Raw genomic sequence first — 18,633 nt, 5'->3', positions numbered from 1 at the left:
CACACACACACACACACACACACACACACACACACAGGTGATGTAGGTGCCGTGTTTTGATAAGAAAGAGGAATGCGTGAAATAAAAAGGTGATATCTATGCTGCATCGATTTTGGACTTTATTTTTTAAACTGACAAAGCTAAATCAGTGTAGTTCTCTTTTATTGTCTTCAGTTCTGGCATAGGCACAAGAGCGGAGAAATTTAAATATTTGTCCTTGTAGTGCCCGAACTCAATAATGTCTTGTAGCTCAGTATTTGAGGTTTATTACTTGAGAGTACTGCTGCTCTATTCGTCATAAAATTCCAAAGTTATGGAAGATTTGTTGGCACGTAATATCAACATGTTCTCATCCCAACTTGGCACTTACTGGTACTTGGTTAGACCCCTTGGTGTCCCTTTCGAATGCACTCGGTAGCCCAACACGTCAAACTATGATATACGGTCACATTAAACACAAGGTTTACATTGTGAAATCCCACAAAAACACTTTCTTAGGTTCGGGCAAAAACCCACTAAGTTCTAACTTCAGGAAAAACATCATGGTTGGGTGGGCTTCAAATGAGCACGTAAACTGATTAAAACATACACGTTACAAAAGTACAAAAAACACGTCATCACCAAAATAACTCCTTGGGACACAAATACAGTTCTCCTGGTTGAAAGTCCTGTGTTAGTTGGACCAATCTCCCCCCCCCCCTTCAGCCATTAGTTTAATTAGTTGTTTTAAAAGGTTTAAGTGAACAATAAAACATTTAACAGTTCCAGTGTCATTTCTTGTAATTAGAATAACCAATCAAACAATATTGTTTTAATACCAAAATCAGATTCTGTCTACTGATCTGGATACGGCAAATTTCAAGTGAGATCCAGCCAGAGACAGTTGGGAATCCCGCCCTGCTTCCCAAACCCAACTGGCCAGCCAGTGCAGAGCTCCATGTGAGCCGGCCAAGCTGCCAGTATGTCCCTGAGCAACCAGGGGATCCATTGTTGTCCAGGGTCAGGTTACAGCCTCACCACGGGGCCCCACCCTGCTCTCTTGGCAGTTCACTGCTGTTTTGAACAAAGTTGCCTCCTAATGCCAGGTTCCTTGACATGGATATCAAGAGAATCCTTTCGGAGAGAAGGGGAGAAGGAATGCCCGGGGAGGAGAAGAAAAAAAAAAGCCTCCAACACAACCGCCATCTGCCTTAGAGTTGGCTGTCTTTTCAGCCGGTCAGTCCCAGCGCCACACCAAGTTAATGGGTGAGATTGTGTAACTGCTTTCATCTAGTCAGCTGGGGCTCTAACAGGCAGCGACTGAGCTGCTCAGATCCTCCTCTGAGCCGAGCTTCAAGGGCAGCCATTTTAGGAGCTGGCTATGTGCGCTTAGGTGTTCAGCCAGCACACAACATGGACCCACAGATCTGATCCTCTTCCTCAAAGGCAGCGGCCGCCTGACACTAGAGAGCCGCTGACAGAAATCTATCTGCCAGATGTACAGTAGCGTGCCCAAGCCCTCTGCCCACGCAGTTCAGCAGAAAACATCTCACACTCTTGCAGGGCTAACTTTGCCCGGTCCTTTCATTTCTCAGAGACATTATCTCTCACATGAAGGGATTTCCAGAGAACTGAATCCCCCGTTCCAAAGAACAGGTCAGAGCAAGCGACATCCACTACGTGGAGAGAAACTGCCGACTATGTTCCACAAGGGGGTCTAAAAATGTGAGGTATGTCTGAACTTCTTTATCTCAGAGCTCTGAAACCCTGGGGACAAGGGAGCAGAGAGAGAGAGAGTGAGCAGAAGGAGAGAGCAGGTCTGAAAGGGGAGGGGAGGGGGGGAAGGCAGCGCAAGAGCATGACGGAGCCACCTGGAATACCTTTGGTGGAAAGCAACTGAGGAAAAAGCCTGGGCTCCACAGATTCCAAAGTCTACTGACATTTGTTAATCACCAACCGGTCTCTCTGCATCGGCGAGCTCTGCCAGCAGTCACACCCTCTACTCAGACCGGCTGACAGCAGCTGCTCTGTCTGAAAGAGGGCCTTTGAATACACCAGCATTAAGCTGATTAGGACTACAGAGGTTTTTTGTCCTTAACTGTTGGTTAGCACTACCATCTCCTGTCGTCAGGGAGAGAAAATATCAGCATCCTGGCTCCAGATAATTCATCTGGCAAACAAGACGGGATGTGCATCTTGTCAACCTGCACACCCTCAATAATTAATAACCCATTGATTGAAAATGCCAGCCTGCTTTTTAAAGCGACGATACAGTGGCAATAGCAGCAGGTAGCCAGAGCCATGGCAAATTGATTTTTTTGCTGAGAGGAGATGACACCATCAGAGAAAAACCAATACATTTTTAGTTTAAAGAAAGAAGGGCAAATGTGAATGTATAATGCTTCAAATTCTGATCTCTTCAGTCTTCCTTGGTCTTATTCTGAGGAGACCGCAGAGAAAGATCTCACGGTGTTTAGCAGAAGAGCAGAAAACATTACATCACCAGAGAGAATCTGGCCTCTTGCACCAACAGGAGATAGGGAGCTGGAGATCAAGATGACTACTCCCATCCTCTGATGTCATCAAGGAGCACACAACACACCAGATCTGATAATGTGCTCAACAGTTGCTGATACACATACAACACACTGCATAATATTATACAATACACCACAAACTAGGGCCTCAAAGAAAATGATCAAAGGGTTGAGAGAGCAGCTCTCCAACGTGAGTTTTAACAAAGGTAGCAAGGTGTTGTTGTGCTTCATTGGTGTTTGCACAGGTGTTTCATCTGTCCACCAGCTTTGTATAGGCAAATGAGAAGCTATATGACACAAAATCAACGTGAACAGATATTAAAAGCATCCCAAATGTGTTGTAAAGCAGCAAACTAAACAATCTTTCAAACTCCAGGCGAACCTCAATCTGAATATTTTGGCTCACCTGATGATCTTATTGATGATATTCATTAAGAATGCTTCATGAACTAAAACAGCGATGAAGCTCATCACTTAGAAAACCACACCAAACTGTAACCATCTCTGTTCAACCTCACTACAACTGTAAACTTTAGAGGGTAAAATCCAATGTCTAACATATATGTTTATATATATATATATATATATATATATATTTATGTTTATGTCAATGTCTAAAACATGGCCTTCCAATTCATGTTTTCGTTGTAGATAGCAGTAGGGGTGGGACAAAATATCAATACTCGAATATATTGCAATACTTAATCTTGCCAAATACGATATTTCTATTAAAACATGCAGGCGCTCCAAACAGCCGTTTCCGACTGGAAAATAAACTAGTTAACGTCTTTGGCACGGGGGTCGAGTGGCTGCTCCATGTCCAGAACCTCGTGGGTCGAAGAGTGCCCAACTCTAGGTCCCATAAATAACACATTACCACCATTTTCTCAGGGTGACAGTCCTTTCGGCTTTCAACTGGACAAATACGGCCTGACGCTTGATTTATCACAGTGACCGTCAGACCGTGAGAGCCACTCATGGTGCTCTCAATAAAAATTTATTCAAACGCTAAACTAGCGCGTATAAACTGACATGGCCTGCCATTTGTTTTATCATGGAACTGTTGTACTTTCTGGCAGTTTTACATTAGAATGATGGCACACGTGGACATCAACAAGTTGCAGTCAGTGTGTGTGTGTGTGTGTGTTTGAAGAGGGACTAAGATAAGCGTCTATACACTGTTATACATTGTTTCATCTCAGTTGATGCACAATACACAATGCAGTAAATAAATACATAATTCCTGCTTTTTGCCTTTTTAGGGGTATTTTGTCTTCTTAAGTTACACAGATATTTTGATATATCGTAGATAATTGTCTTGTAATGTGTCAAGTATCGCAGAATTGCTGTATAGCGATACCATTGTTATCGTGAGATACATATCGCCGATAGTGTTGCATAGCGAGTTGCTCTCTGATTCCCACCCCTAAATAACAGTACGCCTCACTTGTGAGTGAGAGTTGTTAACATGAATTCAGCTTTTGCAGCTCTTTGCTGTGATTATTTTATCACATATTTGTATAGCAGGAGGAAGAGACATGAAGTTTGACGCACACCATCCCTGTGGCAAAACAAACGGGTTCATAACCGGCAGCTTCTGCAAGCTGGAACACTGTCTCTCTTTGTGAATAACTAATATTCAGACTTTATATCAACCTGATCGACGGCAAAATCAGTGCCTTTCCCTTTTCTCAGTATTCCCACAGTATTAATGTGCATCTGTCATTCGGTTCCATTGTTCCACTATAAAGCACTTCCTGCCATGAAATATGCCAACTTGTGACAGGATGCTGCAATAATATAATTCACTCAATGGTATAATACATCTGGTCAAAAAAAGAGAATATGAGAATGAGCAGTTAAATGCATAATATATACATAATAGAGAGCACCTGCACTTGCGATCAATCTGTTGATGATTTTGTAATTAAATATACGTACTATCAATTCCACACATTTGAGAGGGTCGGACCATAACGACTTAAACGACTTATCTGAATATGAAATTAGTTCCCGATTAATTTTAAATAGTAGTAGGATAGTAGAACATAAAGAATTTGTTTAAGAGGAAGTTTTTATTTGTACCTCCTTATTGTACGTATCAATGTTTTTAACAACTTTGTTTTAAGGGTTAATTCTACTTTATGCGAGAGACAAGGCAGACATACTTTAACTGTTGCACACAAAGAAATACATCACAAGTAATGTATTAGAACAACGAGGCAATTCCATAGACTGTAAAGGTTAAGTCCCACTGCATAATTTAGAAATGTGCAAAAAAATGGGCAAGGGGCTGAGCGATGAAAGGTCAGTTATTCTCTTTCTTAAACAACTCACTCCCTTCTTGAAGGAAGCAGACGTGACTAGAGAGGGTAGTGCTTTATGGGACGATGATATTTTGGTCAAACTTGCTCCTAATGCATCAAATACTACTACTAAAAGCCCTCTTGGCTGTTTTTCAACAACACCTGTCTTTATCCCAGTATGACAGCCTTTCAGTAGCTTTGTATCTGAAGGCTCGAATCATCGTTCTGAAATCCAACATCTGCTGATGCAAGTATGGGCCAAGTCAAGCAGCAGCTAGAAATATTTATTTTGGCACCAAACCATTAATCTTTCCCTTTACCAGATACAACTTTGAGACCAGAAGAAGTGAGGTAAGGCTTTGGTTTCAAAGTTTTACTTATTCATCCGACACCTGGTGACTGCATCATTGGGTGTGAGATTTAGAGTGAAGATTAGAGCCTGTTGTTGAGATCACTTATAACTGCGCTGGCTTACATTTTACAATGTTACAATGTTTTAATATTACAGCGTTTGGTAGTCTAACATTTGTCACTTGGCACACAAATGTATATGAATGGATGCTTATTGATTGGAGTGCAGCAGTTTTATGATCGTGAAACATATTCAAATGGCAGTGACAGTTGAGGATATACTGTTTTATGAAGTTTTCTGTGTACCGTTAGTCGAGCAAACAAGCAATTTGAAGACATCATAGAAAATGGTGTTGGACATCTTTCCCTATTTTGTGACATTTTACAGACCAACAGGTAAACAATTAATTGACATAGTAATTGACAGATTTATTGATGGCAGATATTATTGGTTGCAGATCTAGACCTGGCGACTGATTTGTATGTGCTCTCTGGCTGAAAACACAAAAGTATCTTTTGCTTTTTTTTCGAGCTACTTCAGTACAATTTTCCCCACAAGTTTTCCAGTTTGTAAAGTAACAGAAATGACATGCAAGCTGCATAATCTTTTTTATCCTGAGTTTAAATTCCAACATGGGAGTGCTAAATCTGTTCAAAGAGGACAGTATGTTGGGCTAGACTTGACATGGTTCCAACTATATCAACTCCTGAAAACAGATTGAAAACAAGCTTACAAAGATGGAACGCCAAAACAGGTTCAGACCCACTGACTGCCACTACCATCCCGGCTGCAATGAGCTGCAAATACAGCCACAGAGACACTGAGGGTCAGGACAACTGAGTCACTCCTTCCACGTCTGTAAAAAAAATCTTAACACGCCATTTCTATTTGAGCTGTAGCGAACTCATTTCACCTTAGTATCCCTTTTAACCACAACAAAATCTGTTCTACTTCACATTCAAATTTATTACAGCTCTGTATATCATTTATTTTTAAAGAAACTATTATTCAAATTAAATTCAAAGCATAAAATGACACACTATTATAATTTCCCAGAACCCAAAGTGGGGTCTTTAAATTTGTTGTTTGGTGTTATGGAGCCATAACACATGTATGATATAATTTTAGGCCCATTCCTGCTGTCTTATTTATGGTGAACAGACATAGGGCCTCTCCGGGCACTGAAACCACCGCTAAAGGGTAACCAGGAAGCATAATTAACGTTTGGACTGACCCACTGTCTGCTACCATGCAGCCATATGTGGTTACACTTTCTGTTAGCCAAGCATGAACAGCATTCATTGGAGAAAGCAAATACACACGTGCTTGCACACAGTTAACCAACACCATCATCACCTCAAATACGCACAAAGGTCTGAATTCCAGCGTCAACTTGTCTTGGTTTTTTCATAGCTTTTGCCTCACCTGAAGGTCTCAAAACACACATTGAATATGTCACTGAGCATTTATCCATTAAAAAGGACCCCACGAGAATTTCTTATACCTGCTTTGGAAGTTACTTTGGTTTCAGATTAGGTTTGGTGCCCTCAAATGCGAGCCAGGTTTGTAGTGATTCTTTGGCCTGCGTGCAGCTCACACTCTCCTTGGCTCACAGTGGGCTTTTATCTGTCGGCACTGTAGCAGATAACAACACTGGTTCAAAAGAGAAAAGCTGGTCCAACCTGAATGACCTTCATATTCCAATACTGTGCTGCTGCCTAATCCCCACACAGCAGAATTACATATTGACAGATACAACAACGCCACTGCACAGACCATTGCTTCAGTAAGCATGTAAAGGTAGAGACATTGTAGGTAAGCGCTGTGCTTTTGCTCGTCGTTTTTTGGGGTTTTACAGTTTTTCATGAAAAGCAGATCGATTTAAACCGATTCTCACACTGTTGTTATGTCCCCCTGCACTCAGAAGTGTTCCTGCTACAAGAAGACGCCAAAGTTTACAGTAAACTAAGTCTTCATGTTAAAAGGATACATCAGAAAATGAATAGTGGGGGAGGTATCAGTAACACCAACGACACTCCCATCAACCTCAAGTGTAGTTTGTGTTTAGTGCTAAATAGCAAAATACGAGACCTGCCAGGTATCAGCATATTAGCTTGATTTTATACACAAAAATAGATACATTTGACCTTTTTAAACGTGTGAATAAACATGTGATGAACATGTGATTTATATATATCTATATCTTTCTAGATATAGATATAGATACATATATATAGCTGGTCAGTGACCTCCCCCCTCTCTGCCTCTGAGCAGAGCTGAGAGCTTCCTTAAATTATGTGATCACATTCTGCTGCTTATTTGAGAAAGTCTGAATACACAGAGATGAGACATCGATCCAACCTGGCGAATCAATGGACCGGGCCCTTTCAGAGGAGATGTGAGCAATCGATAATGTTCGGTATAAACGTTTTGTCATAACATTCATCAGACATCTGCTGGAATGGAATGATAGGGAGGGGAATGGCATGAAATACAACGGAGAAAAAGCAGAATGGAGCTGAAAATACAACAGTATCGCCATCACGCACGCTAACTGCTGGCATACATTTTAATGTATGCCTCACAATGTTTCGATTTTAATTATTTAAAGCTTAAACTACGAAACTCAAAATAAAAGCTTTTGGGTTCCTTCCTTCTCTGATAAAAGTTTCATTTAGATTCTGTTTTAGTTTTTATTCTCTGAGGTCAATATGCGGAATAAAAATGGCAGATTGAGTGACAACATTACGCTAAATCACCAGCTATGCAGTAAATGCTGAGACCATATCATGCTAACAATGAATCAACCAAGCGTGGATGGGCCTGAAGTCACTGAGAGTGGCCCAAATCATCAACATTGTCATAAACTATTTTCAGCCACCTGACGAGAAACATAGATGTTAATCTGACAACAAATCAGTTTCAGGAAGCGTACGGCATCAAAACAAGTAGGTCAGCCATTCACCAGCTAACACTGTCTTAACCAGGAACATTCTTCTAGCACTGCTTCATCTTATATCCATCTGAATAGTTGATGTGAAGCAAAAATCTGCAATAAAGCTCTTACGAATTAAAAGGGAAATTCATAAGAAATAAAACACACTCTTGATCAGTTCAACACATTCAGGGGTTTTGCCACAACAGCCTTATTTGGTCTGGTCTGACCAGTAGCTTATGGTGGCTAATATTCGTTAGCAAACTTTAGATAGATATTGCTCTGTAACTAATTTAATTGAGTCTCTACTTTTGCTACAGTGAAACTACAATTTAGCATTTTTTTTTTTGGAGACAGGAAGTCCTATTCTGAGTAAAATAGAAGATATAGCGAGATATGCCCTAGGGCGGGGCTACCTTGTGAATGACAGGTCGCTACCACGGAGTTGTCCAGTCTGTCTGTGTTTTAGTCTTAAATTTAACCCCTTCACAGTGTGTTTTTAGTTCTTAACAGTTAATTGTAACATTTGCCTAAATATGCCCCCACCATGCGTTACAGTAGGCATTGTCTGACCTCTACTCAATGTGCAATTGCTCTATATTTAGGAATAAAGATCAAAACATTCTACTTTGGTTTCGTCAGATCACAAGTTATATTTCCTGTCACGGGAACGGGCCACATATTGCAACGTTAACATGTAGTTTTTGGTGAGAAGTAGTCCTACCACTCAGCTCAGAAGTGTAAAGAACACATGACACTCTTGCTTAGTGTATGTTGTGGATAAACTCTGCTATTCAGTCCTTCTGTTATTTTTAGCTTGCTTTTGGCCTCTTGGTGGTTTTTCTCTTGGTAGAGCTTCCTCTTTACTTGACCATCCATCATAGCAAGAGGACCTGATCTAGATTAGGTCCTAGTGGTGCCATCATTTCTTTAACTCTTCTAGTTTGTCTTCACTATGTTACAGTACAAAAATCAGAGGGTCTTAGATCAGATTTTATGTCTGAATCTCAGAAATTGCTCCTTGCAGTCCATGCTCGTCTCTGTACACTTTGACATTCACTGAAAATAGATAATGATTTATCTAATTAGAATCACTTCACTTTAACAAAAGTAGCCCACTGCTTGATTTTCATTGCAACTAACAGAGTCTTTCATAATAACAACCCTGAGTTTACGAGGTATGTGCGTATGCACAAAGGGACTACAAACAGTAGCCTTTTGTGTTTAACTTTCTTTTACTGGTTACTTTAACGAAATGAATGAGAAAAACATTCAAGGAACCAGCTCAGTAATCCCCGATTGTCTCGGAGGACTGGTAAATACAGGTGCATAGCCTTTCACACGCTGCTACACCAGCAAGCTTTGCTGATCTGTCTGCAGCCTGACCTTCACTGGTGTCACATCCAGAGGAGTTAAAAGAAACACCTCACCGCTGCAGGCCCAGGCGACCCTTAAAGAGTCTGTGTTAAGGAAAAGATTATGTAGGCTTCCCACCATCCTATCAAGCTGACTGAATGCAGGTCTAATGGAACAAAATGAAGGGGAAGCAGAACGGAATTCTTTTTCTATTCAAGGATTCAAGGATAATCTGTTGTCATTATGCAACACAGGGTTGCACAACGAAATGCAGGTGTAGTCCATTTGCTACACAAAAAAACAAAACAAAAGCAAACATTCTCTGGTCAATATGGCTGACATCTTAAAATTTGACACCAGTGAAACATTGTCCATCAACTCTGACTATGTTTGAGCACCAAGCATCATTGACGCAAACACAGAGTCCACCTCCTCTCGTCCAACCGGAGTCCTGCGCTCTGTCCTGCGGTCCGCTCGTCAAGTGCAGCTCGATCCGGGATGCCACGACGGAGACGCAACTCTGTAAAAATGTTGGAACAACCGTCACCGACCTCCCGTCGCTGGGTTAGCCTGAAGTCTTATTTCATCCATTGTAGTGAAACCTTGGTGTTTGGTCCGGCTGTCTCAAGGTCGGCTGCACTTTATCCAGTCCCTACGCTTCCCTCTCCAATGTCGATGAGCGTTTCTCTGTCTTATGCCAAATGCGCTCCAGTAATAAAGACTAAATGACAACAAATTAGAACAAAAATGTAGCAACGCTCTGATTCAATATCAAAGTGATACAAACATATACCACATCAGTGGTAAAGGACAAGCAGAGAAGAGGATTGAAGGATTTAGATCTTGGGACTTCAAAGTACTCTCTGCTGACTGAGGCCTTCAAGCAAGACCTCACATCAAAAAGAGAGACAGAAAGAGAGAGAAATGCCACTGCTATCGCTGCAAGTTGCAATACTATGCTAATCCCAGGAAGAGACGATAGTTTTCTATTTTATGTCTGCGTCGTCCATACTGCAAGGTCAGTCCGTCCCTCTCTGGCAGATGGTTACTTGACATCACCCATCCAGTCAGACGGCCTTTAATACTTAATATCGCTGCACTCATTTTCCTCTTCAAATTCTGTCTCTGCAAAACAAGACATTTCCTTTCTCAATCAAAGCAATCCGATTTGCTAATTTGCAAAATAGTAACAACTAAAGCTGCTCCCCAAAAAAAGAAGAAGAAAGAAGCTGGCCATCATGGTACAAGTAACCTTGCTCCAAGGGTAGCCTTTGTGTTTAGCAAAGGGCTGAGACTGTTCCATCTGAAAAAGGGGACGACTGCAACACAGAGCACTCAGTAGTAGCAGTTGCCCTCTTTTGCAGAGAAGATAATGACCAAGCAGATTAAGAGGAGACGAGCATTAATGCCCATCTTCCGTGTGGCTCCTGTATTCAGGTTGTCATGTTAAAAATTTGCCATAAAAAAAAAGAAACACTACTCCATTCAAAATGTACCCGCTTACAGTCTGTTACATCTTCTGCATTTACCTTTAATCATGAGCCTTCAGGGATATTTATGTGACCTTCAAGCCTGAAATGTTCACAAAGCAACAAAAACAGAGGGCTGGTAAATCCCGCAGCTAAAGCCTGCTCGGTGTGAAGGTTAGATAATGAATACCCTCACATAGTCGCTCTCTTCATTCCTGTTACCAAACCAAAAAATGCATCTTTTCATCAAAGCTAATCTTGCTTTTCTAGCCACTGCATGTTTGTTCAATGCAAAAGCACCAAATATTTAAAAAATGCAGTTAAAAGCAGAAGTCAGAACCCAGGAAATCAAGTAGTAGAGTGAGGATAATAGGTGGAAGCAACCAGACGAGCATGGTCCGAGTTATCTGGAAGCTCAACCTTCTTTTAGTACAGTCACCTCTCTTGGCTTGCTCTCTCACTCTCTCACTCTCTCTCTCTCTCGGGGATGACAGAATTATCTTCTGCATCAGAGCTGAGGCTGGGCCAAGGCTCCACACAGAGGACTCCATTTCACGCAGCCTGCCCCACTGTGGCCAAGGAGACACTGCCAATCACGCTGGAGTATCAGTGGCATGGCCGTCCACCATTTTGTGCTCCTCAAGGTCTTTGACTTGACTGTCCTGCTCAGCTGAGTGGAGCTGCTGCCTCTGCTCGCTCTGCTATCTCGTTACACAGATGGTAGTGTTTAGCTTTAAGAGCACAGACCTGAGCGAGCAGCTTCCCCTCCTGTCTGTTCCTCTGCTGACTGTCATGGCAGTCAGCAAAAGCAGAAGTGAGATGTGTGTGGTTTTTTTTTGTTCGCTGAAAAAGACGACGACCTAGAGACATCTGAGGACTGTGCATCTAAATACGGAGCTTGCATACCAACATTTCAGGAGATATGTGTAAGCTTCTGTAGATAACATCAAACCCAGGTGACCCAACAGGTTCTACAGCAAACATGTTTTAGTGCTTCTATTAGAGAGGTACAAATATGTTTTTCTAGACTGAAAAGCATAAAAGATAAAACTTGGGGCAACCCCTTAGCAACATGATTAAATATTCCATCCAAAAATGATTAAGTGCACAATTTAATTAATAGCCTTAGGCGTGATTATTTTTACAGTTTTATATTGGGAGGAATAGGTAGATATATTTGGTTTTCTCAAGAGGTTTCTTCCCTCGAGCTTGAAAAGAAAAATTCTCAGAAAAACGAACTCCATCAAGTACTGTACACAAGTAGGCTACAGCGAGAAAAAAACAAGCAAAACCTAATTTATCTGCTGCTTCACACACAATACATAAACCCTAAATGTTCTCAGTCACAGCTATGGGGCTGAAAGCATGCTTTATTCAGATGTCCTCAAACTGAAACGCACAAGATCATGGGCTAAATAAACAACCGCCGAGGAGCCGGGCAAGTGAAGGATGTCCAAGGACCGATCTTGGAGAGAAACCAGGAAGTGTTTTTTCACAAAGACAATCACTCCAGGAAACCTTACATTCCACACAGCCTTGTAGTCCGTCTGTCCTCGGAAACCATTTCCTGACATGAATCAATCTGCTGCTATCTCAAAGACTTCTGTATCATCTCAGACAAAGGTCAGCTCTTAAACCAAACTACAACCCAGTAAATTGTATTATTTGTATGCTGCGACTATGTCTTCTGTCTCACAATGAGGAAAACCATCTTCCACCGAATGCTCTTGCCTCATTGTTTTCTTTTAATCCATAAATATGCATGCAGTGTTCAATTCCACCAATTCACCAAAATAAGAGAGAAGGCTGTGAGATGCACTGAAGGGTTTCTTGTAAGTGGTGCTCAGTGGACAACTGCCAGAAAACACTGCAATGCTGACTTCCTTATAAGCCTGACATGGCAGTTACTACAGTTACAGGGAGTGGGTGATGTTACAAGCTAGTCAGGATGGAGTACTTCAGAGTGACCAAAAGAGGACACAGGAAACAATTTTTAAAAAGGCAGAAAAGTCAAATTCAGTCTGGTTTGCTCACAGGAACGTTGGAGGAACTATTTTAAAGCTACTGGTACATTTATCTAAGAAGGGAAGAGGTGAGGTTCCTCTCCAGGTTCGCCAAACTGACCTCTTGAGGCAGCTCAACAAGTTTGAGAAGGGAAAGATGAGAGACCCATCAATATTAACTTACCACTGAGACCTCCTTTCCAAGCTCCTAAATATTTAATCGTCCTTGGACAGCTCTGTTGCTTCGTAGGCCGAGCCAGTGTGGATCCCTTCTACAAGACCACTCCTGTTCCTGCTCAATGAAGGCCTTGTCTGGTGGCACCACACTGCCCAAGGAACGGGCGTCTCCAAAGAATTCAGGATTTTTTTTCCCACCACAGGCAGATCGAGGCTGACAGAGTTGGTTCACTGTGTCTTTTAAGAGAAGGGCATGAATCCTGAATTCAGGCTGGAAACCTGAGTGTGCCGCTTCGACGGCTTAATTTATCTCACCGGACAAACTCTCTCATCACCTCGGCCACTTTATACCTGAAGTCTTCATTTTCTGTCAAAACTAGCCCCCTATATAAGACAAAACTGTGAGCTGTGCTGAGCTACAAGCATGTATTTCCAGGAGGGGGAAGGTGATGTTGAACTGTTGATGTTCTGATGGAAAGCAGAGAGGAGGAACCAGTTCTGCAGCAGTGTAACGTGGCAACTGACAACGGCTACTGGAATGACACCACCAGCGAGCCACTTCCTTGTTCCATTTAAACCCCGGCACCATGTTGCTTTTTCAAATAGGCCTATACCTAGTTACACAGCATTAAATAATTCAGAGGATCCTGGCGGGTTTTGTACTGTAACAATGTTGTGCTTTCACATCTAAAGCAAATCTCTAAATCATGAACGAAATATGTTTATGGAGTGTAGAAGGTCGGTCAAATGCAAGCAGAAAGTGGTGAGGTTTTAGCTGTGCTGTAATGACTATATAGTGTTTTGGATGTGGGGCCTGTGTGTTTCAGCACACTTTACAAGTGTAGCAGCAGGGCCCGGCTGCATCTCATGAGCCATGCATCATGTCAAGAAAGCACTCACTGGAGCATTTCAATTTGCTTTTGTGCGTCTCCCTGGCCTTCTTCACTGCCCCAGGTAGAGAAGAATGGAGGAGTGCATCGCCCAATGTGAGCGAGTGAGTGGGGGAGAGGGAGGGGTGTGTGCGTGTGTATGCAACAGACACAGAAAGAGTATCTGAGTGAGTGATGAGCTTCACAACCACTTCCTTCCAGCGTTCAAACCATCACAGAAGTCTTGTTTAATCCTCTGTCCTCTCTGTCGAGCTTTTTAAGCGTAATCCTGAAATACCTTGCAAAAATCCGGTTGTGTCAATTTTTCTCTAAAAGTATCTATAGTTCAGTTCTGCCTTGTCACTTTGAAGCTGAACTGCAGTAAAAAATGTCACTGAAATATGTTATGTGGAGGTAAAAGTAAACCACTTTGATTTGGATTTGCCTTTGCAGTACTTCAGATATGATACAAATATTCAGTCAGTCACCAATTTGGACCATGAAACTACAATTGAAGCTACAACGGTCAATTTAATAACCCGATGCTCTGTAAATATATTATGAATAGAGTATGTTTAATTACAGCAGCTTTAGAAATATAAAGATGATGGAAGAAGCAATGCATTTTGCCTAAAGTTCAAGAAATCAACCAGTATTTCTCTGGAAAGCCAAGCCCTATGTTGGCTTTATGCCAGTTAGATTAAACTGATCAAACACTCCCTTGTTTATCAACTGAAATACTTGAGATATTAATTTCCAATTTAGTAGGGCTGCAACTTATGATTATTTTCTTGGATAATCCTTTTGCCAATTTTCCAAATCCCAAGGTCACATTTTCAAATGTCTTGTTTCACCTGAAAACAGGTCCAAAAATCCAAACATATTCATTTACCAACATAACATTATGACAAAGCAATGGTTCACAATTATAATATTTTAAAATAATGTAAAACAGAGAGAAGCAGCAAATCCTTAATGGAATAATCGACTAATCATTTAGGCTGTACACTTCAGAGACAGGCCATCTATAAGACGGGGGTTCAAGATCTGATCATGAATGCAGGAGCCACCTTAGGGCTCTATGCTTTTAATCTTTTTTAATACTTTAGTGGTGTGTATTACCAGAAAAATGTGTAATTGATCTAATTACAACAAAGTAATTGCCACAAAGACAACCTGGGGACTTCAGGGGGCCTCTGAGTGTCTGGGGCCCCTGTGTAGTTCCCTACTATGCCCTGTTAGTAATCCAGCCTTGGCTTACTGTACAACACTACACTATACAACTAGAAAGACCTTCTCTGCTACAGCAGAAGCAAACAGCCCTGCATGACCCACACGACCTTAGCTGGTGAGTTGAACTGAAAACCTGAGCACACAGATTAGCTTAGCAGCAGCAGCAGCAGCCACCATTATCAGCTTTGCAATTGAGAAAGGGTCAAGAATGTGTTGAAGGCTTGTGAAAGTTACTACGGGAACTCTAAATGCACAGAGGACAGCGTACCGTGTCAGTATCCCCGAGACAATCTGTGTGGAAAGAAACATCACGACCGCATCCAGAGTTTAATCACTCGGCTCATTTACAGAAACATCCACCGTCCACCAGACTGTATCCATTGCACCCGTCTGTGTGACAAAAGTGTCGACCGCAGCAGGTCCTGCCCGCCCGTCCTCTATCGGCTCCTCCTTGAGAACCTGTTTGCCCTGCCACGCCAGGGAGAAGGAGCATCGCCACCATTTTGATTGCTCTTCTCAGCCCCAGCATTGTCGCAGCACACTGTGTCAAGCTCACAGTCTCCTTGTCAGCAAGATTTCACACAGTGGCCGGGGGAACTGCAGAGCGTAGCACAGCCACACACACACACGCGCACACACGCGCGCGCACACACACACACACACACACACACAGTAACTGCCACAGGAACACACTACATCTTGCAAACACACCTCCTTCACTCTCCTGACAGGCTGGTCAACAGACACCTTTAGGACATAATATGTGAAAAGTCACCTCAGGCTGTACAGTGGACATAGGCTGCGTTAAAAACATAGGGCATGTTACCGTATTGAAATATCAAAATGTATTTGTCCGAAAATAGCTTTTAAAGTATCTCAATATACCTGAAGCAAGCAAACAAATCGGTACAAGCTCACAATAACATCCCAACAAACAGCAGAGTCCTCCAGCTCCTGTGTGAATAATTAGTCTACAAATCATGAGTAAGACTATAAACACTTAACTTGTGTAGATAACAGCCGCTGAACTCTAATTTCCCCAAAAACTCATCCAAAAAACAGAAACGAGAATCATCTTGAGAACTTCCTTTAAGAAACTATCTGCAGCGATTACTTCACTCTCTCACACACACACAGAGAAGACAGAGAGAGGGTCGAGACTACTTTGTTGAACATTAACTACCTGCATGGCCAAAACACTGCATTATTCAGCATTTAAATTCCCATCCCATCCACGTGTCCCTCATCCATCACAATCACACACACATAGTCCAAAAGTGCCATCTGCAGATCCTACAACAGCAACAAACCCAAAAGAAATCCCACATATTTACAGTTCACATTGTGTTAAATCATGCACAAATTTAGAAAAAGCAGCAAGTTCCTGAAGTTAACCTTGAGAGCTCCACTAAAGGATCTAACCTCACTTATCAGAAGTCTTCTGCTTCCTGTAGCAGACTCAACTTCCGAGCAGAAAAAAGCAGAAAAAGAAGAAGAAGAGGAAGGAGGAGAAGGAGGAGGAGGAGGAGAGGCTGTGGCCATGTCATTTATGAACACAACCTTTGTTCTGGCGTGAGGGATCCTGCCTGTCTGACTCCAGGGCTCTCCTTGGAGACTCATCTGCTTTCCTCCATTTTATGGTTGAAGCCCCACTAGCATGACATACCTGACTTGAGACCAGTGACAGCAAATAGGCATCCAAACAGTGCAGGGGACAAGCGGGTAACAGTGTAGCAATGAGAGCAAAAACAAAACATCAGAATCAAAATATATAAAGCCACCATTTCAACCACCATCAAGCTCCAACCCTGTGGAGACCCGACTCAAAATCGCCACCAGATAAGGTTTCTCTTTTCTTTTTTTCTAAATTGAGAGGAGCAGGGGAGGGGGGGGGGGGAGAGAGCACATATAGCTTCCTCACACTGGACATGGCTTTCATAGTGTGTGTGAGAGTGTGTGTGTGTGCGTGCGTGTGTGTGACTGGACCAGCGGCTATGCCAGCTCCTCTGTGTCGCTAATGGAGGCTGGTTGGGGAGAGGAGAGCAATCCGTGCAATGGCTTCTCCGTGAAGCTAACGCGCAACAACACGCACGGCCGGAGAGGGGGACGCACAGCCGGGGCCAATAATTCCCCTGACCAGACATGTCAGAATAACAAAACACTCCGCTCCGGCGCTGCTGAAACACGCAGGCGACCCTCTCTTTACACCGCCGCGTCCATTTCCTTGTGTCACTTTGACAACAAACCGAAAGGCGACATGGCGAGGAAGCGGTGTAGGTTGGCTAGGATATTTAACTGGGAAGCGAGAAGACCCACTTGACTTTGGCTACATGGGTGCCAGCCGGAGCGCCCACCCGACTAAAATCTCGCCCCGGCTTCCTCACCCAAGTCGGCTGGACCTGGACTAAAAGGAGAAAAGGTGGTGGTGGAGGAGGAGGGGGGGGGGAGATCAGCTCTTTCCAGGTCATTCACGAGGCGCTCTCCAAATTATATCCCATGATCTACCATACCGACGTTCTCGCAGAACCTGAAAGCCCAGCCGAAATCTTGGCGAAACTGGAAATATAGTGCAAGAGGGGAAAAAACTCACTGGTACAATCTTCTCCTCAAGCGATCCTCCCAAAAGTTGTCCTCGTATTTCATGCGTGCGCCCGGTCGGTCTAATGGATGATCGCCATCTTTCCTGCTTCTCCTTTGCTGCAGCTGCAGATGACCTGAGATCCGTCTGTCTCTGAATAATGAGCAACCACACAGACAAGGAAGACAATCTGCAAAGCAGGCTACACAAAGAAGTTTGGGAGACTAGCAAGCACCAGAGGGTGCACAAGAGTTTACGATGAGACGAGGGAGCATCAGCAGGATGGACAACGTCTATGTCTGAGAAGCTCATCCTTCATCTAGACTGAAGTCAGATAGCGCGCAAAGCCTTATCAGCGGCTCAGACCACCACCAGATACATGCGGGCTCTGACCATTTTTATATAGGCTTTCCATACTGTGTCTGCCACGTCATGGGGTTATCTGCAGTTCACTTTGGTGGTGGTGATGCTGCTTCACACTTCGACCAGACAGATAGACAACTAGATAATTAGAGAACTAGACAGACAGACAGACAGATATATTTGATATTACAGTGTTGATACACATCTCAATTTTATAAAATGTATATTATCAAACTACATTCATAATAAAATAAATATATATGAACTCCCATTCAACACTGCCTCCATCTAATTATCATTGTCACACTCCCCTGAAGGTTTATTGTCTTCATTCAAATAAAATCAAAACAATACATTTGATATGTGTGTTAATTTATTCTGTCCCTCATTCAGAAAATGAAAATAAAAATGGCTGATTTGTTGCAGTGTGTTGTCATTACTCTGTAAAGTAGACTTGATGCTGCTGCTGCTACTGC

At 42.5% G+C, this 18,633-nt stretch overlaps 1 protein-coding gene across 4 annotated transcripts in view; it reads right to left on the bottom strand.

Annotated features, from left to right (window-relative positions):
• znf462 (zinc finger protein 462) overlaps positions 1-18,171 on the bottom strand; it is a 45,525-nt gene extending 27,354 nt beyond the window's left edge. The window contains exon 1 of one of the 4 annotated variants that reach the window (XM_031859877.1): positions 17,807-18,171. The gene's annotated coding sequence lies outside the window, so the exon portion shown is untranslated. Of the gene's footprint in view, positions 1-15,484; positions 17,640-17,806 lie in introns of those variants that run through there. The other 3 variants (XM_031859878.1, XM_031859879.1, XM_031859880.1) reach the window with 3 other exon arrangements.
• Between the last annotated feature and the right edge of the window lie 462 nt (positions 18,172-18,633).

Source organism: Anarrhichthys ocellatus, unplaced genomic scaffold (genome assembly GCF_004355925.1).
Source record: "Anarrhichthys ocellatus isolate YVR2014 unplaced genomic scaffold, GSC_Weel_1.0 scaffold23, whole genome shotgun sequence".
NCBI lineage: Eukaryota > Metazoa > Chordata > Actinopteri > Perciformes > Anarhichadidae > Anarrhichthys > Anarrhichthys ocellatus.
Note: the sequence above shows the minus strand (reverse complement) of the source record. Positions and strands in the feature narration are given on the sequence as shown.